The sequence below is a fragment of the Podarcis erhardii genome, assembly GCF_964252035.2.
Source record: "Podarcis erhardii genome assembly, chromosome: 2".
Lineage (NCBI taxonomy): Eukaryota > Metazoa > Chordata > Lepidosauria > Squamata > Lacertidae > Podarcis > Podarcis erhardii.
In genome coordinates this window covers 78,690,259-78,708,609 of record NC_138498.1, presented here as the reverse complement: position 1 = coordinate 78,708,609, position 18,351 = coordinate 78,690,259, and the positions used below count along the sequence as shown (strand labels likewise).

Below are 18,351 nucleotides of genomic sequence, written 5' to 3'. Positions count from 1 at the left end.
TCATTTCACTTTGCCTGGACCAGCTGTTGCAGTTAACTCTTCCTCAAAGGATTAATATCTTCCATGGAGCCCATGAGAGTGGCCCAGTTTTTATTGCTATACGTAAAGAAGACAGTTGCCTGATCTTTATCTATAAAGAAATGTCCACTAATCATTATACTAAAGGGTGTCCATCATCTTGGGACCACTGGAAATCTGGGGAGGTTACAATCTGAAGTATTTCCCTCTGTTTCTCCACCATAGCTGTTGGAACCCGTGTCAGTCTGGCCTCACAAATATTTCTTCAGCTTCCTACAAACAAAATGGCAGAATGGAAGGCCAAAAGGCACAGCCTGGGTCTGCATGCACTGAGAGCACAGCCACCAACAGCATTTTACTCTGTATGAAATTGTTAGTGTATGTTCTGAACATGCAGTTTAGTAGAATGGGATTTATTTCCCAACCTGAAAAAATGTATTTATTCTTTATTGTTAAAATGGTTTCTAGTTCATTACTCTTGGTCGCTGTCCTGAGAACCATTGATTCGTGTATTAATGTTCTTCCTCTGTGTACTGCTTGGAATGATCATTTTATGTTCCTAAAACTCATGCGTTCCTCATGCTGCAAAGCACCAGTGACACCATGTGGTGGCAGAGCAGAAATTATTTAAAATGGTATCACCATGTGAGACATTGTCTACATCTACAAGTTAGTTGGTGCAAAGTGTTTGGCTCTTGTAAATTTCAAATTGATTTTATTTATTTATTTTATCTCTGCTTTTTGTATTATTCTCCCCTTATGACTTTACTGTAAGCACTTAACTACCCAGCTCCTGCCTCCAGAAGTTCTAACAACAATTTGTTCAGCCTGTGAAGTGTGAGGAGACTACACACAATTACTCCCATCAGGGGTGCCAACTTGAATAAAATATTGGGAAGGGCAGGTAAGCTGTGCCCCGCATCATCTATCACATGACAAGGTGCATGCTCAGCATTTGAATGGCAACGCCCACCAACTTGGGGGCCCCTGGCTCCTTCAAATATTTCAGGGAAGGGGGGGGAGCTCCCTCAGCCCCTAGGAGTTGGCTCCTATGACACCCATGATGACAAACCAGTATGTTCATAATCTGTAGACTGTGAATGCCATCTGGCAGCAAGTGCCCAATCCGTTCCCTATACTACACTGAAAGTTTATAAGCAAAAGGGTCTGTGGGGACTACCATTGGGCTAGGTGGTATGAAGTAATGGAGAGATAGGGCAGGGGTGTGGTGTGTGTGCGTGTGTGTGTGTGTGTGTGTGTGTGTGTGTGTGTGGCATTCTCTCAATATTTCTTTCAGCAATGCCTTGTGCAGTTTTCAAAATGAAGACTGTCTGCTCCTTTAGAGCAGAAAGGAAACTCCTTGTTTTCAAAGGTATTTCCGTGCTATTGCTCTAGACATGATGGAGTCTTGGCCAGGTCCTCAATAAAATAAAAGAAAGAAAATTTGCATGTGCTCAAAGGCATCTTCCATTGATGTTATACTATGTATTTCAGGACAAAATTCTTGCATGGAAGCAAAATATTCTACAATTATATGATTTAAAAAATAATAATACAGAGGTTTCACTGGTAGGGATTGAGGAGAAATTCAGTTTGCATTGAAAGGTGAGCCTACCTGATTTTAACCAAATATGTGAGCCAAAATATATCAGTCTTTTGAAATTCTCAACTATCAATGCAGTTCTCCAACCAAGTAATGTGTAATCCAGGAGACTTAACAACAGGAACAATGAGTTGATCCTAACCAGAGACCAGATGTGTCCTTCCTAACACAGAGAGTCAAAACTGAGTTCAACAGGAAGATCCAGTAGTGAACCACCTCCTGATGAGTTACCAGTTCTTCAAATGGCACAAGAGAATACAGAATGTGGAATGAGCCAAATCCAAAACTTTGAATAGCACACGAGTTCATGAAACACTGCACTGATATAAATACAGTTAGAAAGCATTGGTATGGACTCAGTCTTAGAAACTGATACTAGAACATCTTAATGGATTACAGTGGGCATCCCTCATTGCTGTTATTCCTTTTAATGTCGCTACACACACGATATAGTATGGCTATTGCAGTTTCTAATGAGACTATCATCTGTGAGTATAATTTTCATTTTGCTATAACTCTCAACATTTGCAGTTATAATTTCTAGTAGTTTATGAGCTCAAGGGAAGAAATAAATATTTGAAATTGTAGAGATTTCCTTGGGAAAACATTCAAAACTAATGGAATATAAACACTGATTATAGTTTCCTCAGAGACATTCTCCCTATTGCTTTCCATAAGTTGTGTAAAACAATTTACACAACTTTACAAATTTACACAAATTGCTTTTAATATTGTGTTTTAATGTTGCAACCCACCCTGGGACCTTAGGGTGGAGGGTGGGTAAATTAGAATAATTTCATCATCATCATCATCATCAACAGGGAGTGCCAACATGGTGCCCTTGAGATGGTGTTGTTGGACACTACCTCCTATCAGCCCCAGTCAGCATGGCTGATGGTCAGAGGTAATGGGAGTTGCAGTCCAACAAGCTCATTATTAAGGATTTGTAGAGGGGTGGCTGGAGTGATGCATGGCAGAAGGCTGGGAGCCTGAAGGGCCCTGCCCTGCCTCTCTCCACCTGGCTTGGGACGGGGCCTGACAGGCTCCATAAAGCACTACTGCTGCTGCTGCTCGACAGAGAGGGCTCATTTTTAAAAATTGTTTTTATTTTTTATCTATGTCATTTTAAATTGTAATTGATATTAATGTATTTTTTAGTTTTAGATTTTATGATTTATGTGGAAATTGTTTTCCATTTGGTTGTGTACCTTTTGATGTGTTTTGTTTATTGTTTATGACTTTTGTTATGTTGGTAATTATGTAAATCTTGTCATGTTGTAAGCCGCCTTGAGCATTGTTTTAACTATGGAAAGGTGGCATACAAATAAAATGATGACGATGATGATGATGAGATGACAGCATCCAGGGGAGAAATTGCTGGAGCTGTGTGTAGAGAGAGACCATGGATTGTGTGGATTCTGATGTGCATGTCTGGAGTTTTGATAGTGGCCCTAGTGAAAGAGGCTACTTGAAACGCATTTGAAAACCCTTTCATTGATTAGGTTACCTGTGCCCTTCCTCCCTGCACTGGTGAATGAAGAAGGATGTGGTCATTGTGATTTTGGTACACACCCACCCAAAACATCACTGGACAGGTGTAGATACACTCCGCTTTGCTGAGGCCACCTATATCTGTTTTCAGATGAATACACTGCAGGGTAAGGCAGAATCAATCCACAATGAGCTTTTATTTTCAGAATGCAGAAGCACTTTTCAGGGACAAAAAGATATGAAGTAGATCTAGATTGTGTGCGTATAGTGTAGAAAAAAACACAAGTACAGTGGTGCCCTGCAAGACGAATGCCTCGCAAGACGAAAAACCGTTTTTTGAGGTGCTTCGCAAGACAAATTTCCCTATGGGCTTGCTTCGCAAGATGAAACGTCTTGCGAGTTCTTGCAAGTTTGTTTCCTTTTTCTTAAAGCTGCTAAGCCGCTAAGCCGTTAATAGCCGCTAAGCCGCTAATAGCCGTGCTTCGCAAGACGAAAAAACCGCAAGACAAAGAGACTCGCGGAACGGATTAATTTCGTCTTGCGAGGCACCACTGTACTCAATCTCCATTCTAGAATAAAATGTTGTGTGAATACAGCCTATGTGTCTCATCCTTCTGCACGTGTTTCTATATGTACATATATGCAAAGACTTGCAGGAGGATGAGGCAATTGCATAGGCACTTCACTACAGCCACTGTAGGCTTTTTAAGCAGAAGATGGAAGAATTGGAATGGTGATGCCCTAACTCAAACACCCATGAGAGGGAGTTTTAAGTCTCTCTCCAGAATTGCCATTTTTATTTTATTTCTTTTCTCCCCCCCCCCCTTGAATATTTTTACTGAATTTTCAATCATACATAAATACAGGAAGTGAGGAAAGCACAAAGAAATAAAATTAAAATTGCCACAGTGTGAAAAGAAAAGAAGACTACAATACAGTCCAGCAGGAACAGCAAGCTTTCATCCACTTCAAAGACTTTAATCAAAGCCTATTAAATAAAAAGAAAAGAAATGCCACAACTTGTGTGTCCATCCATTATTCTCCGTTTAGATTAAAAAAAATTAAAGACACTATTAAATGGAAGGGGGAAAATAATAGAATACAAACATTTGCATGCATTGGGTGGGACCAAATGGCAAAGTGCTTCCATATTTGTATCTGAAATAAAATAATACCACAAATCAAAGAAACAATCAACAGGGGTCACTGTTTGTAGTACCCAATTGGTTTTGGGGAGGGGAGGTGACAAAACTGATTCCCAATAAGTGCCCCCCTTTATTTCCATTACAAGTCCTTGAGTCTATACTCTGAATAGTGACACCAGGGACCTAGAAGGTGCAGGGCTTGTCAGTCCAACCCCTGCACAGACTCATCAGGGCTGACCTCAAGGCAATTGAAACAACTGGGCCAAATTGGGCCCTGCGGGCCGCTCCTAAGGGGGGACCCACCCAGGGCAAACTAGATGGATTTTATTTATATCTATGAGATTTTGCAGACTTTGGCTGTGAACTAAGTAAAAAGGTAAAGGGACCCCTGACCATTAGGTCCTGTTGTGACCGACTCTGGGGTTGCATGCTCATCTCGCTCTATAGGCCGAGGGAGCCGGCGTTTGTCCGCAGACAGCTTCTGGGTCATGTGGCCAGAATGACTAAGCAGTTTCTGGTGAACCAGAGCAGCACACGGAAACACCGTTTACCTTCCCGCAGGAGCGGTACCTATTTATCTACTTGCACTTTGACGTGCTTTCGAACTGCTAGGTTGGCAGGAGCAGGGACCGAGCAATGGGAGCTCACCCCATCGCGGGGATTTGAACCACCGACCTTCTGATCAGCAAGTCCTAGGCTCTGTGGTTTAACCCACAGCGCCACCCACGTCCCTTTTGGCTGTGAACTGGGGCCCTACAAAAAAAACCCAAACCAACCTAAAGTTGGGCCCCACTTCTTCAAATTGGGCCCCCACTGGCTAGCCCTGAGTCTCATAGTAGCTGGGCCTGAGTTTCCCTGCCCTTGAATGAAGTCTTGGGTTTCCAATTTTGGGAGAGGGGAGACTGTGGCACTGGGGAGATGGCAGGCTGGTGAGGCTTCCTGGATTTAGAGGCCCAAGTCGCCCTGCCCTTGCATGAAGTATTGGGTTTGCAATTTTGGGAGAGGGGAGGTTGCCTGCTGGGGAGCGGGCAGGCTGGTGAGGCCCCCTAGATTTAGAGGCCCTAGGATTCAGCCTACTTAGCCTAGACATAAATCTGGCACTTGCTATATCCTGTACAGGAGCAGGGCCATCTTAACCGTTGGCACAAGGGGTGCACGGCACCAGGGCGCCGGGCTCTCAGGGACATCAGGCTGAGAGTCCGGGGCCGAGTCCAGGGAAGAGCCCCGACAGTTGAGCGGAGCAGAGCCCATCGGAGTGCCAAAGGCTCTTTTGCTGCAGGTGGCTCTTCCCTGGACTCCAACGTTTGCCCCTGAACTTGCACCGAGCCGCAGCAGCAGGCTTGGCTCCGCTCGGCTGTTGGCTCTTGTCCCAGCTGCATGGCAGCTAACTGTTTTGGCGCCGTGCCCAGAGCGCTGTGTAACGTTGTGGTGGGATCTGCCGCGTGCTGACAGCACTGAAGGCAGCAACAAAACCCGATGAATAGGAGCACACGGATCCTGTCCAGAGATGTTGCCTCCGATGCTGCTTGCATTCTCCATTGTTCTGCACTGGAACCCCACGTTGGACGGTGCTGGGAGCATGCGCCGACAGCAGAAAAGCCGGCAAAGGAACCCACAGCTTGGCGCACGTAACAGGATGCATCGCAGTGGCCACAAAGTTACATGGCGTTCTGGGTGCTGTGCGCGCAGCTGAAACAGTTAACCGCCACGCGGGGGGAGGCAGCGGGCGGACAGCGCAGTGACTATGCGTCCTACCCGACATTCCCCCCCCCAGCATGGAACCCGCACCCCCTTCGTACACCCCTGTGCGTGGGGCGCTGGCACCCCTTTTGGTTGGCGCTGTGAGTCCCTGTGTCCCACAGCCGTTCTAAAGGTAAACAACTATTTCCTTAAAAAAGTCAATAACTTTGGGGTCCCCCCCTAAAAAAGGTTGACAACTCTGGGCAACCTAGTGTTGCTGGGTGGATCTTTGCACCCTGGCGCCGCATATGCTTAAGATGGCCCTGTGAATGAGCTTAGTAGAAGGCAGTTCTCTCCTCTTGTTCTGCTTAGAGTGTCTCCTTTCCTCTTTACAGACTGTAGTTTCAAGGATGGGACTGCGGCAATGACAAGAAGATCATCACCTCCATTTGGGTTGACTGTGTGCTATAAGACTGTTCTCCTCATACTGCAGGGTCTTCCATTTTACAGAGTGTACATTCAAGAAGAGGAGGGGAGGGAAAGTGCCCTGCTGCAGAAATTCCTTTCCTCTTCTTATATGGCATTTTTGAGGGACAGGCAAGGATGGTGCCATCCTGTTTCGTCACCCGATATGAAATGGGAAGGTGCCGACCCAATTCACCACCGCCCAAGCCTCCCTTTTTACATATATAATAATTTTTATTTGATTTTACAAATATAGAATTATAACAATCCAAATTACATATCCCTATTTAGAGATTTCTCCAAATCTCTGGACTTCCCACCTTCCCTTCCATGGATCCTGTTGTCCACCTTCTCAACTGCATATTATTTCATAGTCCATATTTTATATCTTTCCACATTATCCATAATATTCGCTACATTACAAGTGTTATTAAAATCCTGCTAAGGTTTTCATCTGCTTACGGTGGTCTCCTAGATAAATTATCATTTTTTCCCCATTCTTCGTTGAAGTTTTGGTCTTCTTGGTTCCTGAACCTTCTGGTCAGTTTTGTCATTTCGTCATAGTCTAACAGCTTGGGTTGCCCTTCCTCTCTGGTAGGGACTATGTCTTCTTTCCATCTCTGGGCTAGTAGCACCTGCATTGCTGTTGTCACATACATGAAAAGTCTTTTCTGTTCCTTTGGAATGTCAGTACCTATAATTCTGAATAAAAGGCTTCTGGGTTTGTTTGTTTGTTTTTACAAAAGTTATTTTAAACATTTTTTTCAATTCATCATGCTGTATTTTTTGCTCCATAAGATGCACCTGACCATAAGACGCACCTAGATTTTACAGGAGGAAAACAAGAAAAAAAAATATTCTGAAAGAAACAGTGGATGTATGATTTTTGTGGTTCGTGCTGTGGCCACAGACATGTGATCTGACGGTGAGTTTGGGGTAGCCCAGTGCAAAAATCCTGAGGATCCATGTGGATCCGTGCTTTGTAACCACCTTTTTGCGCCATTGCGGCCCCACGAAACGATGGATGCGTGATTTTTTTGGTGCAGGCTGTAGCCATGGGCATGCTATGTGATCTGATGGAGAATTTGGGGTGACCCAATGCAAAAATCCTGAGGATCCATGTGCTTTTACCTCCCCCGCTCCCAGGCAGCCTCCTTTATTGCTAGCGTCTCTTGTCTCCCTCCTGATAGCTTGCCTTTCAACACCCCCTTCCCTCTTGTTTGCCTTAGCGTCTTTTCCTTAGCTGGAGCAGTTTTTTGTTCCTCCTTTTCTTCTAATTTCTCTCCTCATTGCTTGTTTTAGTATTCCTGTCTCCTCTCCTTGCAAGTTCATTGTCTTTACCTCCCCGCTCCCAGGCAGCCTCCTTTATCGCGAGCGCCCCTTATCTCTCACTTGCTGATCAACTGCTCAGTGGCTTTGTTTCAACATCCCCTTCCCTCTTCCTAAAAAAAAAAAAAGCATGATCTGCTTTTTGCCTCTGGGCAATTTGGCTCCAGGGACCACGTATTCGCTTCATAAGACGCACAGGCATTTCTCCTTACTTTTTAAGGAGGAAAAAAGTGTGTCTTATGGAACGAAAAATGCGGTAAATTTTAAAGAGACTCACTGAAATGAAAGCACTTTGCTACAGATCAGTGACAGCTGGAGATAATCTCTTGTTAGTATCTGCTCTCAGTTTCTACCTTTTCTCTAATTAATAGAAAGGTATTGGATACCTCTTTATAAGATTGAAAAGGCAGCCTTTCTGGCTGTTACAGAAGAAAGAAATGCTGAGATACCACAATATTGCATTAGGCCCAGTAAACTTCGTTCCATTCTGATTATTAGGGGGCATCATTTTCCTGATATTTTAAAACTGTGGTAGCCAATTAAAAAGAAAAGTGGCTTGTGACGTTTTCTTAGTATTCCTCTTAATAGAACTTGTTAGGTAACATTGTTGGCACAAGAATGTAAGAGGTACAAGATGCAATGACATTAGGACAGTGTAATTTAATTGCTGCCAGATTAATTACGCTGTCATAATGTCATTGCATCTTCCCATCTACCCAAATAATAATAGGAAACTTGGGAAGATGTCATTTTGGAAGTGAAATGGAGCTACCCCAGAACAAGACAGTGAACTCCTTAGGTATGCAGGAGTATATAATTAGAAACACATTTATAAATTAAAAGAAAAGGGGCAGGATCAAATGTTCTGACATAAACCTGTTTGCTTATAGGATGTATTGAATACCAAAATGCTGATGGGGTGGGGAGGAAAGGGAACTGGGAGACAGAATTTGCCTGCTCAAGTCTCTAACTATGCCTGGGAGATTAGAATTGGGTGGGTGTATGCTGCAAGGTTAAAGAAAACCGCCCTGCCCTGCCCTGCACAGGGATGCTTTAGGTAAAAGGAAAGGAAGAAAAAACATGCTTTTCTATTCCTCTATTCTCAGGTGGGGGGGGGGGGAAGAGATTGGGACATGACCCAAAATTTCTATAGCCACCCATCAATAAATATTTCCTCATGGCTTATACCAATTATAATTTTAAAAATACAGTATATGATAATTAAAATAAACAATAAACAATGAAAGACAGGAAAAAAGTTTGCAACAGAGATAGTATAAAACTATTTGCGGCCTGAGTTAAAAATGTGGGTGAATGAAAAAGTATTCACAGGGTGCTGAAAAGCTATAAAAAAGCACATTAGAGGAAGGATGCGTCTTGACATTGTTCCTCTATAAATGGAAGCAAACCCAATGATCCATTTTCTGCATTCATTTTTGTTTACTTGCCATGTGATGGCACTGTTTACTCAAAAACGAAAAGCCCAATTGTTAATTTATTTTGAAAGATTATGATGAATACACATTATGTTCTTTGAAGAGGTATGACCTTTCCTCTGAGCATTTGATGTTTCAGTGATCACAATAAAAATAGCTTTACTATATTTCACTGATAACTCTGATTTATAAACATCCATCTCCCGGTTATCTTGAGATGTAATATGCATAGCAGGCAATGAGGCCTTCAGAGCTTGGTGATTTACATACATACACACATCTAAAAAAGGCAACCATGCCGTGCTGAGTTCACAATTGCCAACAATAGTCACAACCCGTTTTGACAAGTGCTTTCTTCTCTATTTAACTGCACAGGCACCCTCTGTTGCACACTGAAACCCTTTGCTGGAAAAGGTGAACTATATTTGGGTTTTTAAAGAATGACATAACGTAATAAAGAGGCAGGAGCTGTCAACTCAGGCTGTGTTTCTTTATGTTCCCAAAGTGCTGCTATTATATAATCAGTAACTTCCATAACATAGCAGGTTTACATACATTTTGAAAATAAATTGAGAACCCTTTCTCCATGCATAGCTTTTTCTTTATGATGGCTGCCAGGGCGTTGCAGCCCCTTGCTCTCTAGGTGGCAATTCAGCCACCAGAAGGAAATCAAGGAGAGATGATGTTCCTAAATGCAATCTGCAGCGATTCCAGAAACATATTCTGGGCTTTACATAATGTCCCTCATTATATGGGGGCAACGCGTTCCTATTTTAATCTAGCCGAATTGTGTTTGGTTTTTAAGCTGCCCACAATATATGCAGAACGTTCTGGTTTTCTTTTTGGGTTCAGCAATCTGTACAAACAATATCCCACTTTCTCACTGCACCGCAGTCATCTCTACAGCAAACAATTCATTTAGCCCATGTATAACCCTGCAGCAAATATCCGCAGCACAAACTGTATTAAAAGATTGCATTAATAACGATTAAGTGTTGCGGAACCGTGACCTTCATGCGATGAGAGGTGAAAAATGCCGTGTGAATTTCCCTGTTTAGGAAGAGCACAGGCACACCTGAAAACATTTTTCCTAGGTGTTTAATAGTATGAGCCAAGCAGCTGACCGATCCGAACAATATTTCTGTGCCTGCATATGAATTGTTTTATGACTGTCCTTTGAATTACGTTGACGCCTATAGCTTGTTTGGTTACTTGTTGTTGGCATCTGTCTGTCTCAGGAGACAAATGGAGGAGTGCACCTTTGGGGGTGAAGTCAAACTGCTGGAAGGTTGCAGCACCTGCTGCGGCAGTAGAGACCAATATGGGAGAGACATGTTTTGTTGCAGCCAGGGCAGATGAAGGCATCCGGTTGTGCTGCTGCAAGTGCACTAAGGCATTTCTTCTATCTGCAGTCCTCCCAGTGGTCATTTTTTCCTCTGGTCACTGATATATGACTTGACTGCCTGACTCTGTGGTTATCTGCAAGTGATTCCCACATGGTGGGGTGGGGTTAATGTTGCCACCCTTCACGTCACGTTTGCAGACATCATTGTAACACAAAGCTGGCCTGCCAATGGGTCTGGTACTGGAAGCCAGCTCCCCGTGGAGCACGTTCTTGTCAGGAGCTTGTCCTAAACTCAAGTAGGACCTTGGCAGAGACACATGCCCGACTGGCGTATTCTCTCTCTCCTGGTCGATTGTTCGGGAGCTTCAGCCCAAACATCACAGCGACCGATGTCAACAGACATCGGCACACTTAGGGATCCTCAGAGTCTTCGCAGCTTGCGTAACAGACCTCAGCAACTCACATAGCTGTCAACTTTCAGATTTGAAAATAAGGGATCAGCAGCCTCAAAAATAAGGGATCAGCAGCCTCACCTGTCCTGGGGACAGTCTACAGGATATCTAACAATCTGGGATAGCAGCGGGAAACGGCGCTGGAATAAGGTAATTTCCCGCAAAAAAAGGGAAGGTTGACAGCTATGGCAACTCAGCATTTTGGCTAATCTACTTTATTTACACATAAACACACATGGAGCACTGCAACATGGCTCCCTCTTTCTCTAGCATCAGACAGCAAAGAGAAAGCGTGTTCTCCTTCATGGAGAGCACGTGTTGCGGTGGGGGCTGCCAGGACACTCCAAAGTTGGGGGGCAGGCTAATTGATCGTTGGCCACTGATGCGATTGGGGCTTCCCTTGTTATTGGGAAGAAGTTAATGTTGCCATTTATTGATTGACAGCCAGAAATAGTAAAACTCCTTGCACGAGGCTAGGGCTTTCTCTTTTTGCCAGTGCATTGGATTGCCCATCCCTCCCTCCCTAGAATAGGGTTGTTTGCTTTGACCTTGCTATGCCTGTCATGGGGTCGTCTGCTTTGGAGCGGGGGCCTGGTAGGAATTTTGTCCATCTGGCTGATTGGCTGGGCCATTTGGTTTTTGCCTACTGCGTAGCAAATCGTCACAACTTGTAAGGTTCGCGGTTAGGCATTGGTTTATGGTTTGGTTGGTTGAGGGGCATGGATTGGCTGTGCCTGCCCCTCTAATGCTGCTGCAAGGGATTCCGTTAAAGGAATTGGGAGCTAACTATTGCTTGTCCACTCTGTCAAGGGGGCTCGGGCCATAGCAATGAGCTATGTGTATTCCCCCATTCTGACTTTCGCATCGTGCGGAATGTCAGACTGTCCCCCATGGTGGGGGCAGCTAGTCGCAACCAATGCCTACGCAACCACTCACAAATTTGTATTTTAATAAAGTTGTGGCCAAAATTATGCCAAAAATCTTAAACAAAAATTTCTGTGTGATGTGTGAGTTATTGGGGTGGACCTGGGGACCTCGACACGCAAAAAGAACAAAGGACAATAGTCGCACTTCACGGAACACAGTAACACAAACATCCTGTCTCTGTCACTTTCCACTTTGTGGAGTCAAAACATACACCGTCATGTGATAGACAAAAATCCCATGACTGCAATAATGGAGCAGGAATTCTATCAGTTCTTGGGGATCCTGCCACCTTCCATTTTGTGGTCTTGACCAAGCCAGTGTAGACATCACTGAGACAGGAGTGTAAACATGCTAAGAATGTGGGCTTGAGAGAGAACATCTTTATTTGAAACTCTGTCCTGCCATGTGATACCCAAAATCTGCCAGACACAGTGCATGTGGAAGGTGTTGAGGCATTGCTCCTGATGGTCATAAGTAGTGCTGGATTACCAAATAGGCAGAGTAGGCCTATGGGCTCCATGCTTTTTAGGGGCCCTGCAACAACGGATCAAAATAATATTGATTTGATCTTGAAAAAAATACAGTCAAGCTTTCTTAGTTCAATGCTATCCCACTAGAGCACACACATGAGGGGGGCCCCTGAGTTTTCGACTGCCATGGGGCCTCCACAGGGTTTAATCTGGCATTGGTTATAAGTTGCCCACGACTCACGTTCATAAAGCAGTGTGCTCAAAATGCAAGCCTGGTAGACACATTTTCTCATACCATTTTGGAGAGACGAGCCATTATCATACCTGCCTTGCCAATACACTTGTCCAGCTCAGTGTTGATGGAGAGGATACTGGTTATGGTGGAACCCAGGTGGACAAAATTGTCTACCACATCAAGCATGTGATCACCATGCTGATACATGGTGACATCCTGACCTAGAAAGGTGGTCTTCATCAGGCTGATGGTAAGGCCAAACTTACCCACCACACTTTTGTCCTGGCATGGAGATGTGCCAGCTTGAACACACCCTTTGAATGGATGTACACACCATATTCAGTCAAGCTTGGAGGGGCTGTAGCTCAGTGGTAGAGTATTTGCTTTTGCATGCAGGTTCCAGGTTCCACCTTTGGCACCTCCAGGTTGGGTTGGGAATGTTCTGTGTCTAAAACCCTTGTCATCCATTGCCAGTTAGTGCATACAACACTGAGCTACATGGTCCAATGGCCTTGTGACAGATATTATACCACAACAGCTTTAATTCTTCTGGAATTGCCAAGAATGGCTATAGGTAATTGTATGACTACATCCCCAACTAAGGAACACAATATATTTCATTTTAACAAAAGCGAACTAGAGCCTAGGACTTGCCGATCAGAAGGTCGGCGGTTTGAATCCCTGTGACGGGGTGAGCTCCCGTTGCTCGGTCCCTGCTCCTGCCAACCTAGCAGTTCGAAAGCACGTCAAAGTGCAAGTGGATAAATAGGTACCGCTCCGGCGGGAAGGTAAATGGCGTTTCTGTGCGCTGCTCTGGTTCGCCAGAAGCAGCTTAGTCATGCTGGCCACATGACCCGGAAGCTGTACGCCGGCTCCCTTGGCCAATAAAGCGAGATGAGTGCCGCAACCCCAGAGTCGGTCACGACTGGACCTAATGGTCAGGGGTCCCTTTGCCTTTACTAATAGTGAAGAATGAGAAAAGGTAATTCAGAAGAAGTATAACTATATTAAAAGCGGCTCAAAGCAAGCTCATAACGAAACAACTGAGATGAGCTTCATTCTCAAGGTGGAATGGTTTGTTTTCATAAACCATTCTATAAGAAGAATGCTGAATAATAAAACTCTTAATGTTTGAGGTTAAAGGTTTGCCAGAAGTATGGGGAATGCTGACGTTATTGTTCCAGGTCATAAAGTTACTTTTTTTTGTTTGTTCATCAGTTAGCGGTCAATACTTTTTGGGTTAAGAACATAGGAAGAACCTTGCTGGATCAGGCAATCTAGCTTAGCATCCTGTTCTCACAGTGGCCAACCAGATACAAATGGGAAGCACATAATAAGCAGGACATGAGTGAAACCTAAACAATACAGCAAGCAGACACTCATCAATTTACATTTGGCCTCATTAAAAAGCTTGGATGAAGAGAAATAACTAGAAGAAGTCAAAGAACCATGGGGTCTGTCATACCTCCCAGGGAAGCGAGTCGCAGAAATGGGGCATCACAAGAAGATCCTTGCTCCTCTTCCCACACAATGTGCTCCACCCAGTGGCAGGATCTGCTGCTGAATGCTCGCATTGACAGGAACTGTTTACATTCAGAAGTACAGAGTCTATTTAAATAGAAGTAGCTATCAAGTGGCTGAGTGAAAAAGAGATTGGTTCCCCGATTATAGAGGAATGGTAAGTTTTCACTTTTCCAAGATACACTTGAACAAATTAGTTTACATATTTAGTGAAGATATTTAATCTTCTGCATTATAGAGACCAAAGTACTGGAAAACAGTACTGCCATTTCTGAAGGGTCAGAAGATTTTGTTCTGAATCACTACGAACTTTTGTTTTAAATTCTTTTCTATTGCTGCCCTGGGGTGATCCGCTTCAAAACAGCAAAGGACCTGAGCTATAATCCTCCCTTTATTTTCCAGCCTGCGCTCAGCATGAAATGTGTTTATCTGCAGGATTGTGTAAGAGCTTCATTTAGAATCCTGTCTCTCATGCTTCACACATAAAAATCACAAGCTGAGAAAGAAGGGGAAGACATTGAGAGTGATAAGTAAAAGGCTCACCTGTTTGACATTGGGACACACCAACACATCCTGTCCAATACCTGCGCCCATAGTCCTTCCTTTTCTTTCCCCCTCTTCTACTTGTGATAAGCTCAGTATATAAATCTGATTTAATACATTTTCTGGTATGTTCTGCCAGCCCACCCCATCCACCCACAACCACTACCACCAAAGAAACCTTTCTAAACTTCTGTGTAGAATGTCTTTGTTCCTTTCAGGGATGAGGGAGAAACTTGATTTGGTTCACATTTAAAGGTGAAATCTACCTAAATTTACACTTTTGAAAAATAGCATGAGCACTGAAAGATAGCCATCTTTCAAAGTGCACACTTCTCCAAATTTTGCAGTGTAGTTCTCTAGTTAAGTAATGTGTACAAAAATGCATATACTTAAGGTAAAGTGTGCATAAACATGAGAAACTGAGAGAAACGGAAAGTAACTGAAACGGAAAGATTTCCACAACCCTGGTTCCTATTCTACTTACATGTATGTTGACTTTGATAGTACCATGGACGCTGTTTCCAATTGACTCAACAACACATCTCACACCAGGCCTTGGCCACCACAGAAGAGTGAGTCCAGGGCCACAGTCTTTTATGGAATCTAGAAAGTAATGAACCCTTTGTCATAAGCAGAACATCTACGTAAGGGAAATTGAAGTCACCCACTACAACTACATTTCTTCCTTTGGATGCCTTCTAGATTTAATTTTCCATCTCAGGATCACCCTGGGAAGATCACCCTGGGCATTTTGGTCAGTGGGCAATAGTACATCTCCAGTACTAAATTATTCTTTCAGCACAGTATTGCACTTCACACCTGTTCCATGGACAGGGGATTTCTAGTTGGGGATTTCTAGTTGGCTGGACTTTATGTCCTCTTTTATGTCCATTAAACCCTTTCCTATCCTCCTTACACGGTTTGTATCCAGAGATGACTGTGGCCCCATGGAAACCTAAAAGCATTTACTTGGTTGGGAGTTGGGCCTGATTCCTGGTTCTGGTCTAAAACAAATGAGGCCATTACTTGCTGAAACATTGGTTAGTGCCTGGATGGGTGACCACCTGGGAAGGATATGTATACTGTTTTGGGTCCTATGATAAAAGAAAAGCATAATAAAAATACAAGGGGAAGTAATAAAAATAGAGAGAAAATATCACTGGTGTTTGCTCAAAAATGTCCTAAATTGGATTCATAGACACTTATTTGGAGCCTGAGATTGCAACTGGATGTACACTTACCTAGGAGTAAATCCCACTGAACTCAGTAGGACTTCTGAGCTGACACTGACAGTGCTGCATTGTGAGAGTCTCAGTTTTCAGTTCTAAATATAAGTAAGGCCTGCAAGGGTACATTAATCCCTGTGAAAATGGGAATCTGTAAAGATACTAGAGCCAATCTGCAGAGCAGCTTTCATTTGAACTGAATGTCACTGATTATCACAAACTTCAGATTTTGTGTTATTACCTATTGCTCTCGGCAAAAGTAATATTTGAATAGTTTGCCAGGTTTCTTGTAGTTTTTTGAAATTGTTGTTTAAAATGTAGTAGAATCTAGGCCAAATAGCAATATGCACATAGTAGACCTTGAACCTTTGTGGTTAGTGAACGTGATCAGCTGGATAGAACTTGTTTTTATCCCCATGGGGGTTCTTTTTTGTCTGGTGTTTATTTTCTGCCTTTTTTGTTCCTTGTTTATTTTGGATACAGCCAATAGGCACACAGGGTTGTTGTCTTGATATTTCCAGTCACCTAACAGTGTTGCCTCAGCTGATCTCCAAAGCAGAAATACAGGAAACACGGCCTGTGTGAACTATAGACGACTATAAATTAGGTCACACATAAATGGGGGTTTATAGTTCCAGGATGAAGGAGGAAGTTCTGCCTATACACTTTCTTAATTCTTGGCACATTCTTCAAATAAATCTTAGCAACAAATCCCCTGAGTGCTGATTTGATCCGAACGGACAGTTTTGCCTTTCCGGACATGTTATAATCAGTCTTGCTTGAACGATATAGTTTTTGAATAGTGTTTCAAATGAACTCAGGAGCCTATCAGCTGCTATTTCTTAGGTGGAGTGGAAAAGGATATGGGTGTAATCAGGGAATCAACTATAACACAAGGCACCAAGACCAGTGTTGTTTTCAGATGGGCACTGCATGTAGAACAGGAAACACTAATACACAGCAAAGGCTATTGAACACAAAAGTAAAATTAATTAATTTCAATTTTCAAAAAAAAAAATTTTTTTTGTGTGTGTACACATTACCTTCCCTACCAACAATCACTGTGGTAGGGTGAGATAGAAACAGAACTATGGAACAACTCTCCCAGAGTCTCCTCAGAGAGTACCTCTCTGTCTTCTGTGGTAGCTTCTAAGAGCCAAAAAAGGACAGTGCTCCACAGGAGGCTAGAGTTTACAGGGTTCAATGTTCTTCAGATATAAGTTGCTCACCCCAGAACACTAATCTGCTCTAGTACTGGTTTTAACGGGCCATTGAGCAAAATGTTACCAGCCCCCCTCTTCTTTTCTACATCTGGCCAAAGCGAGGGATCAAGGTGAGTGACCGCTCTGCCTCTTCCTTTCTTCACGGCTCTCTTGCTTAGAGGTGACAGGTGAACAGGAAGTGACCACAAGTAGAAGGAGGAACGGACCCAGGGGAACCCTCTGCTTTGGCAGGTGCCCAATGATCCTGCCCCCTAACCTATTTCCTTTCCCCTTGAAAACTTTTCATATGAAACCCTACTTCTGCCACACTTCCTTCTAACCATTATCCACTATAGTGTTAAAATAGCTCTGATTTGGCCTCTTCCTCTTCAAAACAGAAGACAGCTGACAGAAAAATGTGTTTGTTTGCAGCTATCCTGCGTACTGTGTCAAATAGCATTAGGCTGCACTAGGCACAATGCAATAAGTAAAATGATGTGGCGTTATGGTGTAACCTGACACAGCTTGTCAAGAGCAAAAACAGTGCAAGAAGTGCACATGGGAGGTGGCCCTCTTCAACAAATGTGGTTATAAGGAAATGTACACACACACACACACACACACACACACACACACACAGAGTGAATAGAATGACCCAAATCATTTTAAAGTAGCGAACCACTGTAGTTGATAAAACTTTGCAAGTGAACAAAATAAGTTCTCTTTTGGAATGAAGGCACACACGCTTGAGTAAAATGGACTCCAGAGTGTTGTGGAGGGCCGCGTGATTAAAATAAAAATAAAAATAAACTCAACTGTCAGACTGGGAATATCCCCTCACTCACCCTGTTTAGGATATTCCACCATTCTTCAGCAGAGTTTCTTTTTTTTCAGCAAAGTAAGCGGCTCACGCATGTTAAACAAAGCTTTAATAATAATAAAATTGTAACACAATAACATCCTGTCTGAGAGAAACTAAAACAACATCTTGAGGCAAGAATAAAGCTAGAATGACAGTTGGCCTCTCCAACTGAACTTAACTGAACAACCGAAGGGAGGGGCCAATTCCAGAGCACAACACAATTCCAGAGCCCACCAGATGCCAGACAGTCTACTATTCAAATTAGGCCCCAGTATTTTTCTAACATAGAGAGGAAGTGGTCTGCCTAAGAGGTAACAGAGATACATAGATTTACTGTACAGTAGTAACTTGGGTTACAGACGCTTCAGGTTACAGACTCTGCTAACCCAGAAATAGTACCT

The 18,351-nt window shown here is 43.3% G+C and overlaps 1 protein-coding gene across 2 annotated transcripts in view; it reads right to left on the bottom strand.

The window, feature by feature from the left end:
• The window catches only part of HRH1 (histamine receptor H1), an 83,812-nt gene extending 65,735 nt beyond the window's left edge, over positions 1-18,077 (bottom strand). Inside the window, exons 1-2 of one of the 2 annotated variants that reach the window (XR_014152904.1) lie at positions 17,934-18,077; positions 15,145-15,263 (exon numbers count right to left, since the gene is read on the bottom strand). The gene's annotated coding sequence lies outside the window, so the exon portion shown is untranslated. The remainder of the gene's footprint in view (positions 1-15,144; positions 15,264-17,933) is intronic. The other variant, XM_081848242.1, reaches the window with a different exon arrangement.
• Positions 18,078-18,351: the final 274 nt, after the last annotated feature.